Here is a 20393-nt window from a genome sequence, read left to right as displayed (position 1 = left end):
GCTCTACATCCTCAATTGTCCTCCTCATAGAAGCACCTTCCACGCTGGGGAACCTCGGTGAACAGTACGCTTCCTTCACTATTGACAACATTCCCATCAAGGTCTCCAATCACGTGAAGACACTCAGAGTCTACCTAGACTCCGACCTGTCAATGGATAGACAGGTCAATGCCATTGCCTCCTCCTCAGCCTATTACTCTAAAGTCCTCAACGCTGCCAGACCTTTCCTGTCACGCCAGAATTGCCTCACCATTACTAGGGCAATAATTGGATCTAGGCTGGACTACTGTAATGCCCTACTCGTTGGGACCTCCAATAAAAACCTGGCCAAACTTCAGCTAGTTCAAAATAATGCACTGAGGGCGGCCACAGGTACCGCGAAAAAAGACCACATCACCGAAGTCAGAAGACAGGCACACTGGCTTCCGGTGAAAGAGAGGATTGTTTTCAAAACACTCGCCCTCACCCACAAATGCCTCCATGAACTTGCTCCACCCTACTTGACCCAAAGAATCACCAAGCACTCTGCCATCAGACCATTAAGAATGTGCTATTCCAACACGATTGTCACGCCCAAATCACGCAAGGTGCGCACCGGTGGTGCCAGCTTTCCCACACGGGCCGCCACCCACTGGAACGCATTGCCACCTCACATAAGAATGATTGAATCCCACCAAGCCTTCCGCAAAGCTGTTAAAACCAAGCTCTTTGTATGAAACGTACCTGACTGCATTCTGTTACTGTATTACGAATATCATGCCTCACCTGCAACTATGCTTGTAATTGTGTATCCATAAGACCTCTGGTCTCAAGCATATCCGCTGAATTAAGAATCCAACACTTACTTGTAACAGCGCCTCGATGTCCATGGGCTGCAAGTGCGCTATACAAATGCGAATAAATAAATAAAAAATAAATAAATAAATTGTGGGGGGCCACCAAGGGTCACTTCTCTGTCCTCGGCTTTTCTCTTTTCTCCCCATTCTGCTCCTTTCCTAACCTACAGCAAAAGGGTCATGGCCGAAAGGTTTAGAATTCCTCTTAACCTTCACGCGCAGTTCAATGAAGCATAGAAGATACTTAATGGGATGATTAAAAAGCAAGTCTAGAAACTAGGAACAATTCGACTGGATTGGCCATTATGACAAGGGCAGGAGAAAACGATACTGTACTGCTCTCCCGGAGTTCACATGTTATTTATTTAACAACTAACCCTAAACCCATTAGGGGGATGTTTGATTGCGGGCAAAAAATATGCACACCGACCAAAATAGCATGGGGCTATCAGACCTAGCTCTGGGCAACCCTCTAGACCATCGTCTTTCAGCCTGCCAAGCGGTTACAAAAAGAGAAAAGACCACATGCAAATCAGGAATGATACCACCTCAAATGAGGCAGTTCAGCACAAACTGCTTGGTTACATCCCTTCTGCACAAGACCAGATTCAACTCCACAAATGTTTCAATTCCATTAGTCATCATCAGCGAAGTGTAGCTTTGGTCTCTAGGCCCAGCAGGCTCGGGACCAACATCTTAGCATACCCATCCCACTTCGGGTGACTATATCAAAACAAAAGAGGTGACAGCTGAAAGGTTTAGAATTCATCTTAACCTCTGGCATAGCTTTGAACAACCATCCAGACATTCTTTCTACAGCCGGACAATCCGTTAAAGAAAGAGGAGAGACCATATGCAAATCAGGCTTGATCCTACCCCAAATGGGCCATCCAGCTCAAACTGTCTGGTCACATCCCTTCTGCATGAGACCACAAGCAAATCCAGACATGTTTCGGCCTAATTAGGTGTCATTAGTGAGGTGTAGATTGGGTTTCTAGGCGCGGCAGGATGGTATGTGTGCCCCTTCCCTGTAGGAGTGCTGCAACAATATGTGTCTACCCCCTTTCTCTGCAGGGATTTATCAAAAGACGGGGGCGTGCCCCTTTGTCTTGAGGTGCAGCACCAAATTAAGAGTGCACCTTCTTCCATTTGGGATTGCGGAAACAAGTAGGTGTCCGAGTGACCAGTCAAATGGATCCTTATGGCGGCATGTCCAAGGAGGGTCATTTCTCATGAATCCCTGTGCTATATTCTGATTGTAATGTTTAGCATCTTCACAACAGCAGAGCATCCTTCAATCACCCGCTCCACCAACACCACCGTTTAATTGAATGTTTGGACTTTGAATCAGCAGTATGCTTGATGACAGTAACTGCCACCCCATTCCTCTGCCCGGGCTGACCTCCCTTCCACTGGGACAGAGTCATTCTCTGATGTGTCTATGACCAGCTGCCGGCTTTTCCTCTAGTGTTTGGGTGTTTGTAAAAGTAGCGGAATCTAGCCATGATCTGCGAGAATGTTATGCTCATTCATTTTGATCAATGACTTGTTTTTGAGATGTGGTACAGAGATATCTCTCATTTTCCAGAGGCAATTGCTCCAGCTGGACTGAACAAAGTATTTCCAAGGCACAGGAGATGGGGAGCAGTTTAGGATGTTGATGGCAACTCAGACAAGTGCTGCTGGCAGCACAGACCGCTTGGATAGCCAACACAGCAGTGGATCATCACCCTTTTGGTGTGAGTTGCTGAAATATTAATTTACTATCCGTGCAAAAGGGGATCTACCACCGATAGATGTTATACTTCCAATCCTAGACATATTATACAATTAAGAATCCAGTAGTGAGTCCCACAGGAGTGTGTGGGTGTCACACTCCCTCCATGGTGTTCTCCTGTACCTGACACAGTTGCACTTCATTGTTTGCCCTTCACTCCTCTGATCTGTAATCAAATACCCATGCAAACACATCACAATGGCATCACAATTGTATTGTAGCACATTTCCAATGCTGATTCTTGATGTGTCGTCCTTATTTTCACAGTGTGCATACCGGCCACGTTGGCGTTGATACTGAGATTAATGACAAATGTCAAAAGATATTCATATGTTTTATTTAATGGATTGTATACAAACATAATTATGAATGAATGACAGTAGTAGTCTCACCAGCTGGCAAGGTTCCTCTGTGCTTTCTTGATCTGTATATTGGACAGGTTAATTTTTCAAAATGTATGTCAATGGAAGTCAACCACTAAGTGACTCAGAACTCTGGCACACATGATGTGTGTCTTCCTCAAAGGGCCATAGCAAAGAGCAAAGAATGTGCATGAGCCCCTTCCAATGCCCGCTTGTGCCAGTAGTTGCTGCCACTAATAGCATTGCTTTGCTCAGGTGGTTGAGCATTTGCACAGATATTTTCAGCTGGTGGTGTGAGAGTCTGTGTTGCACCTACAACACTAGGCAAGCCTTTCAAGGGTTATTTGACAAGCGGGTGTGCCATGGCAAGCATTTCAGAGATAGGGTAGCAATTGCTGACAAAACATGTCTAAACAAGGTGGAGAATGTGTGAACATGCTTTGTGTTAATCAGCCTTGGAATAAGATTGCAGCCATTGTCTGCTTCAAAAAAGCCCAAGAATTGCTGCCAGGGAGATAGCCAATCTGCCATCACCTGGTTCACTTTATTAGAGGTGTCTGTCCCTGCGTGGCTCCTCCCATGAAATACTTGCAAGCACCAGCAGTGCATCTTCCAACCTTTTTCTCACCATGTGAGATATCACCTGTGGGGTCCCTCAGGGTTCTTCCTTCAGTCCATTGCTATTTAATGTAGTATATATAATTATTCTGGCAGAGCTGGGGCATAGCTTTAACATGACTTGTTACATGTATGCTGATGACACCCAGTTAATATAGCTTTTTAGTAACTCCACTGGCAATCTGATCTATTAATTCAAGGGCTGCATTGAACATGTGAATATCTGGATGATCGCCAACTACATCCAACTGAATGAGCAAAATACAGAAATACTCATTTCCAAACCTGATAAGCTCAATAAATCTGTTGTGGAGCCTTCAGGTTATTGGCATTTCTGTCCACCTGCATTGGGACTTTGCCTAAGCTATCAGACTTAGGGCCTTATCACGAGTTGGCTAGTAACACCAGCTGGCGCTAATAGCCCTATCGCCAAACCCCCCGGCACTATTAGCGCCGGATCACGGGTTTGGCTGAATGGTTAGTGCCCATTCCTCATTGGGCCCATTCGGGAATTCCTCATTCCCCATTGGGTGCGCGCGCGCGCTTACACACACACACACACACACACACACACACACACACACACACACACACACGCTGTAGTACAATGAGCAATTACATGTCTGAATGTTCTCAAAGTTACACAGCAAATTGCCCTCTGTAGTAGATAGCATTAAACTTGTAAGTGAGATTTAACAGCAGGCCAATTCCTCTGCAGGTCTCGTGCAAAGTTGGCCACATGTCAAGTCTACGTGGATCTACTTTTCAGGCTTCAGAAGTTGGCAAAATATATACCATTGGGAGGGTTCATAACTGTGTAATAAAGAATATAGAGTAGCGCAGGGAAAGAGGCGCACTGACACAGCATCTCATATTCTGGGCACTCATTACCTCATACATGCAAAAAAATATCCTGAACAGCATGCCAGGGAGTTAGGAAAGATAGACACATTACAACAAAGCATTCATTTTGACACAATGAAATCAAGTGCCACTTTATATGCTATGGTCAAACATTTCTACCCTGTACACAAGCTTTTAGGCACAAGGATTTTGTCAAGTGACAGGGGACACCGAGATGTAATGTCTTGTGATTATTGTAACAGAAAAAATGGCAGAAACAAAACACGCTATAACTGCAAATTGCGAAAAGCAAAATACATTCTCTGGAATGTATGCTTATTCTTCTATAAATGCTTTTTGTACGTTTTTGTCTGCATTGTGAATTTGAGGTGTTTTAGAACAGCCTAAATCAGTGATTCACCCCTGAAGTGTGCCTGAAATAAACCTTTAATGAGTCTAGCAACTATTGTATAGAATTCCAGAAAGACAAATTATTTGTTATTCCTATTCTTTCTTATTTAGGGTCACTGCTCAAAGTGTCACACTAGTGGAATCCCCTGTTTATTTAAGAGGCCTGAAAAGAAAGCCAGCCAAACCGAAAAACAACAGCCACATGGTACTGGCCACAACCCCAGAGCTTCCATAAAAAAAAGTAAACAAGTTTAAAACAAATGATTTTTAGGGATAGCAAGGGAGGCATGAGGGGTCTCAGCTCTGACCCCTGCCGACCTCCAAATGACACCTCTGGCCTTTACCCAATGGACCTTTGGTGAAGGTTTGTTTTTGTGTGCCTCTTAGCTTGCCGAATGGAATGCCTAGGAGATTTTGATTGGCTTCTATGGTGTTGGTGTGTGTGGTGGATTTCAGTTTGTTGTGAAGATAGTATGTGGTATTGAGGTGCGTGATTCTTGTGTGAGATACAGAGTTCTTAGAAAGCAATTCTCTGGGGGATGGGGAGCCTTTGAGCTGGGATGATGTGTGAGTGTTTGGGTAGATGCTGAATTAATTGTGCTGCTGAATTCTATAACATTTGCAGGTTGGTGTGTTGCCAGAATCCTCCTCTAAGGTGGCCCGGGAAAGGACATCGCTTTTGGATCCTTAACCTGGGGGTGGATATGCGAGGGAGGATAACCTGAGTGGAGGGAATTTGGGGGCTGAGGAGAGGACACCATTAGATGAGATGTGGTATCCCCCCTTTCCATTTCATAATGAGCCCTGTATCCCTCAAACCGTTATGGGATATTGTCAACCCCTTCCCTTCTCCTCCTTTAAATCTGTTCCCCAGAAACAACATTGTAGTACTGGGATGAGGAAGAGACCAACTAGGAGGACACATCCTCTTGTCATGGACACACATACATATCAGAGTCCAAATCGAGGTGACATAGGGATAGCTGCAGCCAATCCTCAAATTGCACTAAGTTTGCCTGTGGTCTGTAAGTGTACCCAAGCCCTTTCCTTGTCGCGCCTTCACACACTTTTTTGCAGGCGCCGTACAAATGCCACAGAATACCTTATCACATCATATCATATGATACACACACTGCATTCATAACAACAGTATGCCTGCCACGTACATTGTAGACTGTACAAAATGGTCTTTCCACTGTAATGCATGTACTACAAACGTCGGAAAAGTGATCCCACAAAAGCAGCATAGAATGTGTGTTGGCAACATTAACCAAGTGCTTGCAGTGCATGCATGCAAACAGGATGCCTGCCCCTTAACTTTCACACTTTCACCATATCCTTCTACATTTCTCTGTACAAACATACCTTCTGCCACAGTGCTTGTGTACACACCACAACCAGCAACCACATTGCACAATGGCTTAGCCTACACAGTGCCAATGCCATAGCTGCCATCCTAAAAAGAGACGGATGTGGCACATCTAATCCACAAAGTACCGTGGAATTTGCGTACTTACCGTGCTAGGAGGGGAGGGGGGTTGGGGTTGGGGGGGAATGTAAAACAGGGTAGGGGATTGTGTCTTTAGTACTGTCTCTAAAAACACTTACATATATTTATTTTTGTTTTGTGTTTTCTCTTTTGCTGACTGTCTCTTTGCTTTTCCTCCTGACATTTCTCTCGATTGAAGATGAACGCTTCTCTTACATTTCTATAGGATTCTCTGCAACGCTTCGTGCAGAGTGGCAAACCAAACACCATTGCCAATGGAGGTAAAACAAATACCATTTCCTTCGAACCACTGGAAATCATGCTGGTTGTTAATATTTTCATACTCGGTGCAGAACATCCAAGCACGACACATAAAGTCACACATGCTTCTGTTTATCCAACATCTCCTGACCTCTGGCTGTGGACAAATTACACCGCCATGGTCCCATGCTCCTCGTGGTGTTAGTGATGAGAAAATCACCTTCGCAGTGGGAAACATCTGCATTACTGCTGTCATCAACTTCTTTAGGTGCACAAGTAAACGTGAGCACGACATGTACCCCAAATGGAGTTCTCCAAAAAATATGACCACCTCATCAACAGTACCGACAGTGGCCACACATTTGCAAAGGAAATCCGTGCACCCGAAACCCCACTCATACACTGTGCCCCAAAATGCCTGCACTCCTTCCAACTGAAAGTCAGTATCAAAGCCTCTTTCCACGGCATACCTGTGCAGATCGTGCACAAAGGTAAGGTATCGCCCACTATCAGAACTCAGTGTCTATCCATCTCTGCCAACGTCACTGCATCAAAGTTTGGGTAAATATGTCACCACCCTTTCCTGTGAACCACACCCTCCACACCTCATTGGAGAATCCCCACAATTCCATTTGCAAAGGCTCCATGCTCAGAAGGGCAGGATGTGGCACGTGCGCTTTCCGACCTGCAGCGCGGGCCAAACCCCAGTAAAGCAGACCGGATACTTCTTCCCTTTGCACTGGCATTTTTCCAACACTCCATCATTGGCTGCTGTGAAATTTTCAAACATGCATGCACCAATCACATACTGATCCTGTACATTGCACACTATCATTTCTGTACACCACTCCATATTTACTGTTAAACACTCTCAGTGCACGGGGCCAATGCTTCTCCACTCCACCAGAAACTCTTTCAGCATCCACAAAGATCCTGATGCACAAACAGCACACCTTTGGCCATTCCCACAACAGTCCGACCTTGCCCACACCCAGCACAACAGTATAAATATGTGTATGCGCCCATGGGGCAGCTAGCATTATGCACAAACATAACATACATAAGTAGCGGTATTCACCCCAACTCGCCCACACCATAAAACACCCAGTCACAGAAGCATGTCGTAATTAGCAGAATCCACAAACATACCAGGGCCTCCACCATCCCTACACACAGCCATTCACAAAGTATTGTCTCACTGCCAACCTTACCACAACTTTTTTACAACATTGGGCCTACTTCAAGAAATCTGCACACACACAGCACAGTAACCAAGCTGCACTTCAACCGTACCCTCTTCCATACTGACAGTATGCAAACAGTGCACCCTGTGCCCACACTGCATGACTTTTCACTGCACCATCTCCAACCACACATCAAAACCTTTACTGCACTTCAACCATACTGTCTTCCAAACTGACAGTATGCAAACAGTGCACCCTGTGCCCACACTGCATGACTTTTCACTGCACCATCTCCAACCACACATCAAAACCTTTACTGCACTTCAACCATACTGTCTTCCAAACTGACAGTATGCAAACAGTGCACCTTGTGCTCACACTGCATGAGTTTTCACTGCACCATCTCCAACCACACATCAAAAACTTTACCATGTTGTAACAGTGACCTCACCTGCGAAACCAAACATACACACATGGCAGCTCACTTCTGCTGCTCTATGGTATCTGAAATGTGCTCCCCAACCATTCCTTACAGGTCACCACCCTCTTACTGATGCGAAGTCAAAAATGCATTACTGCTATGGATGTCCTCAAGTCCTAGGCTCATCAGTGCATGGCCTACGGCCTATGGCCTTCGGCCATGCACCCAATAGTCTAGACCTTGATCACACCCACGTCTATGTAATGCCTCCATGCATATCACCATGTCACACCACTCCATATTTACTGTTCATCCAAACATACACAGTGGCAGCTCACTTTTGCTGATCTATGGCGTCTGAAATGCGCTCCACAACCATTCCTTACAGGTCACCACCCTCTAACGGATGCCCAGTCAAAAATACATTACTTCCATGGGTGTCCTCAAGTGCTAGGCTCTTGAGTGCATGGCCTGCGGCCTTTGGCCATGCACCCAACAGTGTAGACCTTGAACACACCCACGGCTACGTAATACAACCATGCATGTCACCATGTCACACCTCTCCATATTTACCATTCAACACTCTCAGTGCACGGTCCCTTTGCTTCCAAAGGCCCTCCACCAAAAACGTCTGCTAAAGGATGCACTATTTCAGGATCCACAAAGATCCTGAGGTGCACCCAGCACACCTTTGGCCATGCACACAACAGTCCACTCTTGCCCACACCCAGCACAACATTGTGGATCTGTGCAAACGCCCATGTGGGCAGCTACCAATATGCATAAACGTAACATTTGTAGGTAGCGGCACTTCACTCCAACTCCCCCACACCATAAAACACCCATTCATGAAATGTGTTGCACTTAGCAGAATCCACAAGCATACCACCGCCTGCCCCACCCCTACCCACAGCCATTCACAAAGTAGTGTGGCACTGCCAACCTAACCACAACATTTTCAGAACATTGGGCCTACTTCAACAAATCTGCACAGAGGATAGTAACCAAGCACATATAAGCTGCACTTCAACCATACCCTCTTCCATGCTGACAGTATGCAAACAGTGCAACCTGTGCCCACACTGCATGATATTTCACTGCACCATCTCCAACCATGCATCAAAAAATGTACCATATTCTAACAGTGACCTCACCTGCGAAACCAAACATATACACATGGCAGCTCACTTCTGCTGCTCTATGGAGTCTAAAATGTGCTCCACAACCGTTCCTTATAGTTCACCACCCTCTAACTGATGCAAAGTCAAAAATGCATTACTGCCATGGGTGTCTTCCAGTCCTGGGCTCTTGAGTGCATGGCCTACGCCCTACGGCCTTTGGCCATGTACACAATAGTCTAGGCCTTGAACACACCCACGGCAACGTAATGCCACCTGCATTTCACCATGTAACCAACTATGACAATCCACATACACACCACTGCTACCAGCACTCCTACCCAACCTGCACACATGCCATGGAGCTATGCAGCAACAAATTGCAACTGTTAACATTATGTAGACAGAAAACACTGTCTCCTGCACCCCTGTGCACTTTCATTCACATACTATTCTCGTACCCACTTCCATTCACAAAGTATTGCGTCACTGCCAACCTACCCACATTCTGTTCGCAACACTGGCCCTACTCCAACCAATCTGCACACAATCCTTCCACAGACCCACCGCTACTTCATTCACCCATACATGCCACCATGTGCCCAACTACCGCATTCCATCTGCATAGCACAGCCACCCGCCATACCACCCAACCAATGTCATGTGCAATTCACTCCCCTTCTAAAAATCACCTGCCACCACTCACCACGAAAAGAGGTCACCACAAAAATGTCACGCCAGAAGCTATCGGCTGTCACGGCAGCTGCCTCCAATTACCACACAAAGTACTCGCCTGTCTAGGTATTGCGAATTGACGCAACACTGTCCCTACTCTAACCAATCTACACACAATCCTTCCACAGACCCACCGCTACTTAATTCACCCATACATGCCACCATGTGCCCAACTACTTCATTCCATCCGCAGAGCACAGCCAGCCGCCCTCCCACCCAACCAATATCATGTGCAATTCATTCCCCTTCGAAAAATCACCTCCCACCACTTACCACGAAAAGAGGTTGCCGCAAACAGGTCGTGCCAGAAGCTAATGGGCGGTTACGACAGCTGCCTCCAATCACCACACAAAGTACTCGCCTGTCTAGGTACCCACGAATTAACGCAATATGCACGAATACTGCAGGCACTCCTCCGTCTTCTTCCACCTATGAACATATGTCGCATGAACCACTTCTCACTCATCCACCCCTTCCCTCCCTTCTTGCCACCAACACATGGCATACGGTACATTTTCTAGACCCTTCCGCCACCGCACTGACCTCCGATACACCATGGCAGCGTTTCCCAAAACACGTTGATGCTCCCCCACCCATTCCCTCCCTTCTTGCCGCCAACACATGGTGTACGGTACATTTTCCAGACCCTTCCGCCGCCGCACTGTCCTCTGATGCACCATGGCGGCGATTCCCCAAAAATGTTGACACAGCACGCTTCCCTCCAGCCAACCACCGGCCGAGTCCAAAGTTCTCCAACAGTATGCCGTACCGCAAGCCAATGACACTTCTGTCCACGGAGCGAACAGTGAAATGTTCACTCATTTTTTGGCACATGCATTTCAGTCCTTTCCTACAAAAGTACTGGTCGGATTTCCACCAAACACACAAAAGCACGCTTTCTGACTCAAGTCCCTGCTCCTCCTGCAAATTTGGTGAACATCTGTCTAGCCGTTTGGCCTGTGCCGTGCGCAAAGTTTTTCCGCATTCAGTCTATGGGGGAAAAAAAATGTGGTTCCCCCCTATAACTTTGCCCCCCCGCACGAAACCTCACCGAACTTGGCGAAAAAATTCAGAGCCTGCCATATACTTTTTTTGCTAAGTTTGGTGAGGATTCCTCCAGGGGGAGCAAAGTTATAAGCCGCCGAAAAAGTGCTCTTCCTAAGAGTTTAGCAACTTAACCATAACTACACTTCCGCTACCACGGGCCGTGTAATGTATTTAGAGACAGCCTGAAAATACTCAAGAAAAAGTGCTACATTGTTGATCACAAAAATTCACCTTGGTTCTAAAAGCCGCACGTAAACTACTTGAACCTCCAAATTATTCTGGAGACATGTGTGCATCGTCTTCTGATGCTGTGGTTGTTTTGATTGGTATGTTCATGTACGGTCATACATGAATGAATTTGTACTTTGAAATACCAATGCAATTTCTTACTGTTTCTCCAAAATATGTGGATAACATGCCCAAATGGTTTTCGTCAATCAGTTAATTACTGCTTATTACATTAGTACATATGACAGTTATAAATTGCTTTTAATTAACAGATGGGCTAAACCCAGTTTTCAATGTGGATTCTGTCTCTGCAGAATGCTAACTGGGAATTAATGCCTTCATTGAACAAATCCACGGTGGGAGGATATATTGCACGCGTTTAATTATCCATGAGTCAATATTGTGATGACTATGGTTTACGTTCCTATCACTCCCAGTACAGGTTTATGGATCCTTAAATTGGTGTCAGCTTTATTGTGCTTTTTCAGCACAGGGAATTAATGGAGATAGCAGACATACATTTTCCTGAGGATTTTTTTTTGAATGGCCGGTAGATGATTGTCGGTCGCGGGATAAGCGTGGTGGTAATGATACAAATTGACTGTATTATGAATAGGCCCTGTTCTATAGCCCACACGCCTCATAAGTGATTAGTCATTTATCTCATGCAGTATTTCTGCAATACCACATTTGGTAAATACCTCATGATTACGAGCTGGAACACAACCAGATATAAACCCTCAAAATACACTCTAAGGGTGAGGGTAAGCCCCTTTGCCCCTTTGTTAAGATCGGTGTGTTGCATAATTAAAAGGATGCTCCTAGCACATTCCTTATATAATCCAAAAAAAAAGCAGGGAACCCTCAAAGCGATAAAGAGAACGTGAGTATCCCAGGTGCAAACATTTTTAACCTCTTCTGTTCACTGAGATGCACAATCCACAGCGCGCATCTTTTCGATGGAACAGCATAAGGAACACTGCCTTCCCACACGATTTTACATCTCTCAAAATGGCTGGAAATGCATTTTTTATTTTCACCAAAAACAGAAAATATAGTATGTCTCCCATTGTTGGCATGACTTCACCGCTGTGAATTCATGATGAGTGCGGACCTCATACAATACGGCATGCTGACAAGTAATTACCACGTGCAGTAGTCCAATTGGAAATACCACAGAGGTCATCATGATCCCCTCTGACCTCCAAAGAACCTCTGAAATGTTGCGCTGTATGGTCAAGGCAGGAGAAATCGGAAAATTAGCTATACATTGTACATTTTGGGAGCGGTTGTGCACACTGCTTCATACAGAGCGTTCTCCTTATGCAGATACAGATTTGAGAATTGGGCCTGTAGTGTTGCACAGGCTGCAGGGCATTTGGCTTCATATATTGCGAACAGTATCGAAGAGCAGAATCTACCCCTGAAGGAAGTCTGTTCATTGGAGAGTTTCTCTCTGTCACATTTACAGCCCGATTAATGGAATTATTTGTGTGAAAAATGCAGATTTCCACGCCTTTCTGCCCGAAAATCCCTGTTTGAAGTATGGAGATTTTCGGGCAGAAAGGCACACAAATCTGCGTTTTTCACGCAAATAATTCCATGAATCAGTCAGTTAATACCTCTGTCTCTTTCTCTGTGGGTGGGAGTTGCGTAGCCAGGTGCATGTTTGGTAGAGCCACCCCAGCTGTTGCTGACAACTGTGTGACCAGAGTAAACAGATATCTTTGTGTTGGGCCATGTTTATTTGCAAAAGCAGCTGTTATAAAGGACATTATTTAATTGTACTAATATTGTGAAAAGGGTCATTTTAAAAATGTGTAATGTTTATTTCCAGCGTTGCATAAGAATGTGACACTTGTGTTTCTGAGCCAAGCACATTATCAAAACCTAAAATGACCATTCAAATTATTTTTTGATAGACGGGTATAATTACAAAATTGACAGTCTAGTATACTCCTACTGTTCTTTTTTTCAATACCCCCTATGAAAATGGGAAGGGGCAAACAGCATCCATGAGGGTCCAGCCTGTTTTGCACAAAATCAAAGAGGATTTTGGTAGCATAAGAATAACAACACATATTTAGATTTGACAACGTTTTATTTGTTTATTTTTTAATGTTGTATAGTTTGAAAAAGGAAAACACACATGTATACAAATAATTATGAATACATAGCAAGATTATAAGTACAGTTGATCATGGTTAAAACAATTCAATTATAGATAACCAATTTATAAATACAAGCAACCAATTATGTTGTAATAAAGAACTTTCCAAAAAATCTGAGTGTTTGAAGAATTAGAGACTTTTTTATTGTTTCTGGTTAATAAATAAACCTTTACAATTCCAATCAGTATATAAAAAAGAACAACAAATCATTTACAAATAAAAATCGAAACTCAGCAACATACACAGAATACATTAACTAAGACAAACATACATCAATGGCACCTATCTACAATATTTCATAATCCCACCATTCATGAATTCATAAATAGAATAGAACAACAATATTTCAAATCACAATCAACCATGTTAACAGATAAAAAGATAGAAAATCCCAATGTACATCATCGCAAAAGTTCTTCGGCTCTAAATTATGATATTCCACCGCCCAATTCCTCTTTATCATCAAATACCAAGTGAAAAAGAACACGAAACCAAGTTTCAAATAATAATCTCATCGTAACTCACAATGATCATTGGTACATTAGGCTGTAGTCTCTCTAAAGGTGTAATGGACACAGTATTCGCACAAAGCACAGTTTATAATAGACACATCATAATAGCTATTCGAACTCATTACAATCCCAAACATGATGGTTAGACTAAGGATAAGCGTTTGACTCCTGCCCCACATACATCTTTGCCATAAATTCTCTCTACTCAGATTAGAGCCTGAGCATAGATACTCTCCAAACATATATTTTCTTTTGGGTTCAAAGTACAAACAATACACATTTAGGTGTTTCAAAGATTCTATAGTATTGTTAATTCTACAGAATCTACAATGCCCAATATTAGTCGTATTTTTATGCAGACTCCAAGTCATCAATTTTTCATTTGTTTGTAACTGATTCAAACGAAATCTCAGATATAATTTTCTAGCTAAATTGCACGGAAACATTTCCTGATACTTAGGACGATAACCCCACTGCCTAGTAAATTTTGCGTATTCAGAAAATGATTTATAGTTGTTCCTCTTCTCAACTAGAAGACACCAATGATATCGACAATATTTGAGTTTGCATGAAGGTAATCCCAATATCAGGTCATCATGGTTAATCATAGTACAAGATAACAATTCCTCCATTTTATTTCTAAATTTCAGGAGCGATGGCGGATGTCCTTTAACAATCATAGACGCCAGATCTTCATATAGCGAATCTTTGGGTGGCGATAACATTTTACTATAATTTAAGAGTGATCTCCAATGCCATTTGACAGATAATGGAACAAGCCTAACTCATGGCAGATGATTCCATTAGGCGTGGACAAAGCCAAACCCAATACTCTCTTCCACATTTTACCCTGGATTACATCTAGAATTCCCTCTAGATCGTAAAGACATATATCCAAGGCATAGAGTAAGATAGGCTCAATTTTTTGTAAATAAAATTTGAGGATTGGAAGCAAAGAGAATTTCCCCAATCGTTGATGTATGAGTTTCATCTGTACAGTAAGCGATTGCACTTTATTGTCCAGGATTGTCTTCCAGATTTCAAGAGAGTATGTACTCGATAAATGATAACCTAGATAACGGATGGATTAGAGACATTTGGTTTCCCTCAAGCATTTTTACATTTTTTTAGTTATCACGACGGCAGGATCATGTACAAATCTCAAACAATAGCTACATATTAGAGAGTGCAAGATAACATAATCAACAATCAGGTGTTCCAACAATGTTTGTGATCATCTGCTGTGTCCTTGTATCCTTAAGCACTTGGGGTTTACTACTTATTTTATTTTTCACAACTCTCACACTAACATTAAAACGTTTCTAACATTGAACAATACAAACACATTTTGGACAGCTTTAGTGGTGGTGCAAATTGTCAATATACTCATGTCACCCAGAAAAACCCTAACGAAAAAGAAGACGACAGCCCCAGTGTTTGGATGTGAGGATAAAACAGGACTAAAACGTGCTCCGTCGTAGATTAAGGACGGCGTGCACATGCGCTGTTCCAATTTAAGTTTTTAGTTATTGTGCATTGTTGTACAGTAAGTCAATTCTGTTTCAAAGCGCCCATAAAGGAAAAAGGGAGGGAACATAGGATTGAAAAAAAAAATGAATACAGTGGAAGATAAAGACGGACCTACTATGCATTGTCAGTATTCAGAAAGTGCAAGTGCAGCGAGAAGAGGGGGGATAAAAGGGGTGGGGTAAGTGATGGAATGTTCATGTTCGTGGGTGAGCAGCAGATGAAGTGCATAGTATGATAAGAGCTATTGGTTAGAATGTGCAAGCATACAGAAATTAGGCTATAGGGTGCCAAGGCAAGTGCTGAGGTAGACAGAGGCTGGGGCGATTGGGTATGGGAGGCCAGGTCCCAGAGGGATACATAAGGGCCCTGGCAACCAATCACAGCGACTGTGAGATTAGCAGAGGAAGGACGAAGGGAAGGAGGAGGTGAAGAGGAAAGTCTTGAGGAGTTTCCGGAATTTGTTGCACAAGAGGGAGCCAGCTGAAGAAAGTGATCGGCCTCCAGCCCTCTGTTTAGTGAAAAGCTTTAAACATAGAGAGTTGGTGTCAGAGGACCCCAGAGGTCTAGAGGGAGAGTATTTAGTAAGAGAGAGTTGCAGATAGTATGGACCCAGGCCACAGACTGCCTTGTGGATGATGCAAGGGGACTTGAATTTAATATGTGTCGCAACCGGGAGCCAGTGGAGAGTTTTCTGGGCAGGAGAGATGTGGTCCCTGGGCTTAAGGCCAAGGATAAGTCTTCCTGCCTTATTTTTGATTATCTGGAGGGGTCGTAAAGTGAAGAAGGTAGATTCAGGAGAAGGCTATTGCAGTAGTCATGCCTAGAAAGAACCAGGGCTCGGGTAACATTGAGCTTATGCGGGAACGTGAGAAAAGGAAGGAAGAGTTGAAAGTGGGACTTCTTGGCAGTGTCCTGGGTGTGAGGGAGGAAGGAGAGCGAGGAGTTGAAGATGACTCCAAGGTTTCTAGCTTCAGAAGAAAGAGCAGAGGGAGAGGGAACGCCCATAGAGGAAGGCCAGAGTGAGGGGAAAAAGAGGGATTAGGGGTCCCAATGGGAATGATCTCATTCTTGTTGGCATTGAGGCAGAGATCGTTGGAGGTACACCAGAGCTGGATAGCAGATAGGCAGTCAGGGGTGATGGAAGATGCAAGAGGGTCAGCAAGAAGTTTGAAACAGAGTTGTTTGTCATCTGCGTAGCACTGGAAGTTGGCAGAGAAGGAGGAGATGAGGAGTGCTAGCTGAGTGTTGGGTGTCCTGACCCACGTTTGAGCTATCATGCTGCAACATTTGGTGCTGTGGGCTTAGAAAATCCAAGATGGCCAAAAAGCCCACATGTGCGCCAGAATCCAGGAGAACCACGCAGTTTGTGCGCACACCAAAATGGTTACCTAACTTGCCACCCACCAGTGTAAAGAAAGATCTTTGTTAACAAAATCCACTGTTACTGATGTCAAAAAGTTGCTGAAATCGTGGCTCATCGGACCACTTTAAAGATTCAACCCTTTTGTGGGGTTCCACATAACCATTTTACGGTAAGGAGCCCCATCAAAACAAGGTTAAGCAAGGATTATTTACTACCATGTAAGAACCATTCCTGTTTGGAATGCATTAATCCAAGAAAGATCCCAAAAATGGATGCAATACCAACAAAATCCCCAAGACGGCGCTAGCGGTCTAAACTCTGACAGGAGAACTGAGTGCAGTTGCTGACAAAGGAATTTGACTCAGCTGACTTCAAAGGCTGCATTTTAATCAAAAATTAGCCACCTGCTGTTCCCAGAGGCCAGAAGCCTGGGAAACCCTCTCACCTCAAGAGATTCACACCACAGCCCAGGATATCACATGGTCATAATAACCAAATGCAAAGTGACCCCCTGGTCTGCTGACCTCAGCCTCCTGGAGACCACGCAATAGGCACTTGCACTTGAATAGAATATGTTGATTTTGACTGTTTCCTGTCAACAAAGGCCTGCCTGCCAGCAGAGGCATGGTCACTGACCCACCCAAGTCTTGGAGGCGGACTCCAACACTCTGAGAACTGAATTGAAAGCAAAATATATATTTTACAGAAACACTGATAACTCTTTGTAATCAAATGACAGGAATGTATAACTTTGAGAGCCTTAATTTAAAAAATGTACCTTTGATTCAAGCCCAAACTCCAATTTGTGTGATGTTCTGGGGCAAAACCCCGCTATTTATTGACACCACATACTCTGTGTTTAAGCTAGAGATATGGGAATTTACTGGAGTAGGTATGGACAGCCTGTGTATATGTGTATAACTTTTAATGAAGAACCAAGGTTGCATAACCCACTAAAATTGAAAATAAGTTGCCATTTTTGAATGCAAGCCCTCAGGAAGAGCAGAGTTTGAACAGAGTATACCTCATGTGATTTGTGATGGGTGCATGTAATTTTAAACAACTGTGTATCTGTGCAATATGTATTTGAATCAAATATAGATTTGTGGGCAAACTGACCAGGGGAGGATCCTCTGACCCATAAAACCTACAGCATCACTCTGACTCACATTTCCTTCCCCCAATCATGGGAGAGGGGAGAATTGGGCCAATGACAAGTAGAAAGGGGCAGGCTTAGCTAGGCCCAGGCACACACCCACTTTCAAAACACATAAAAAGAGACTGCTGGGACAGGTAGAGACATTCAAATCCATTTGCTGCAACAAGCTCTGCCGGACCACACATCATCCAGAAGATACCAGATCCAACACTTAGACTTTAAAACTCCAAAGAACTTGATTCAGAACTCAAATCAGAGGCCTAAACCCACAAACTGAGGACTCTTTTCAGCAGGCCTCAGCATCCAGCAAACCTAACAGCGGTAGCAGCATCCAGGAGCCGTGCAGATCAGCACTGTGTCCAGAGAAAGCTGTGCAGAAAGATCCAGGAGCTGTGCAGAGACGCTGTACCCAGAGACCAGACTGGGCCAGAACCGGTGCCGGACGGAACCAGAGACCAGATCGCTGTGAAGTGCTGTGCGCAGAGACCGTCCAGGGCGAAACCAGAACCAAAGCCATCTTGACCCGATCCGTGAGACCTAGACCTTCCAAATACATTGTTAGTACAGCTAGGACGGTGTGAAACCAAATCTCTTAGTTTCCAGTGATATAATTCAATCTATTTAATCTAAGTAGAACTGCCTCCTGGCTGTCACCTGTCATTTTTAAAAGCTGTCACCTGTCAATTTGAGTTACTTTAAATTCGAAAAACGACCTTTACAAAATCGTTCATAACTCTGTAACCGTTTGTGCTAGGAACTTGATTTAACTTTCCTCTGAAAGCTTAGAATCGAGGCTTGCTACTCCTTATAGTGCCTCCGTAATCACGATTCACACACTTGCAAATTTTGCCGCGATTTGCGATTTGGCCCGATTTCTTTACTTGTAAAAAGATAGCTGCTTTTGCCTGAACTGCTAAAGTTCGTTTGCCTCTTAAGAACCCTCCCTGAATCATTGCTAGAGTGAGCCTGAACTAATATTAACTAGATGCCACTCACCCTGAACCTCCTGAAGGGAATTAAAAGCATTTTCAGCATATTTCTCACTGCATTGTCACCATATTCAAAGCATTTTGCCTGTGTTTCAAAACTCCTATCTGTTGTATAAGCTGCTGGGGAGGAATTGAACTGAATTCTATTTGATTGCATTCCTAAGAACTGTGTGCTCTCATCTTCATCTCCTTACATTGCATAAAAGGGGGGGGGGGGTGAATTGTCCAAGAAAGTGATTACATTGGCCCTCATTACGACCCTGGCGGAAAGTGACTGACCGGACCGCCACAGCGTAAATAGCGTTTCCGCCATTGCACGAAGGAGCAAAGTGCGGCCCATTCCGACCCATCGGGCACGAGCACCACGGCATGGCGGAAGTGCAAAGTCCGCGATGGCGGAAATGACCCCAAAACGGCCCACACCGCCGCCGTACGGCGCCCTAGGTGCAATACCGCCACCCATCACAGCGGACACCGCAGTGTGCGCCTACCGTAAAGTACGGTGACCGGAAATATACGGAAACGGAAGTTAAAACATGGGCCCGGAACGGGAAACATCCCGCCGTACACCTATAAAACCACTAAAACCACACAACCACTAAAATCACTACCCTGAAACACACCCCAACCCGTCATCCACCCTAGCAAAACCAAGAAAAATGGGAAAAGTAGCGAAGAAAGCGTGCGACCGCAAGCGGCAGGTCCACTTCTCCCGTGAGGAACTCACCGTGCTAACAGAGACCCTCCAGGAGAATGCTGCCGTCGTCTTCTGCACGCAAATGACCAGGACGGCACTTGCAAACAAGAAGGCCATATGGGCTCTGGTGGCACAGCGGGTAAGTGCGGTGGGGACCGCACCCCGCACCCCACAGCAATGCCGCAAGCGATGGGACGACCTGCGGATACGCGTCCGCAGCATACTCTCTGCCAACCGCAACATTGCCACAGCCACCGGGGGAGGTCCTGAATCACCCATCAAGTTGACCCCCTGGGAAGAAATCTGTGCCTCCACCATCGGAATGGAGAGCATAGAGGGAGTCGGAGGGATGGAGAAAGGAGTGCAGACATCCGAAGATTCAGGTAGGTGGGCCAAATAAAACAATGCCAAATCCACAAAGTCCATCCATGTGAAGTACCATGCGTCCACATAGTGCAACAGAAACACATGTCCAGGAGAACGTCCACACACATCGGCCTGATAGCGCACGTTAAAACCCACAATAAATACATAAATAATTAAAAACCCCTAAAACACGCACTACACGTGCAGCAGGCACACCCTAACTGCAGGCTGCCAAACAACTGCACCCTCACTCCACACACAAATGAAAGCACCTCC

Source organism: Ambystoma mexicanum, chromosome 7p, assembly GCF_040938575.1.
Source record: "Ambystoma mexicanum isolate Mex_15411 chromosome 7p, UKY_AmexF1_1, whole genome shotgun sequence".
Classification (NCBI taxonomy): domain Eukaryota; kingdom Metazoa; phylum Chordata; class Amphibia; order Caudata; family Ambystomatidae; genus Ambystoma; species Ambystoma mexicanum.
The sequence above is the reverse complement of the archived record's forward strand: the minus strand, read 5'-3'. Positions refer to the sequence as shown.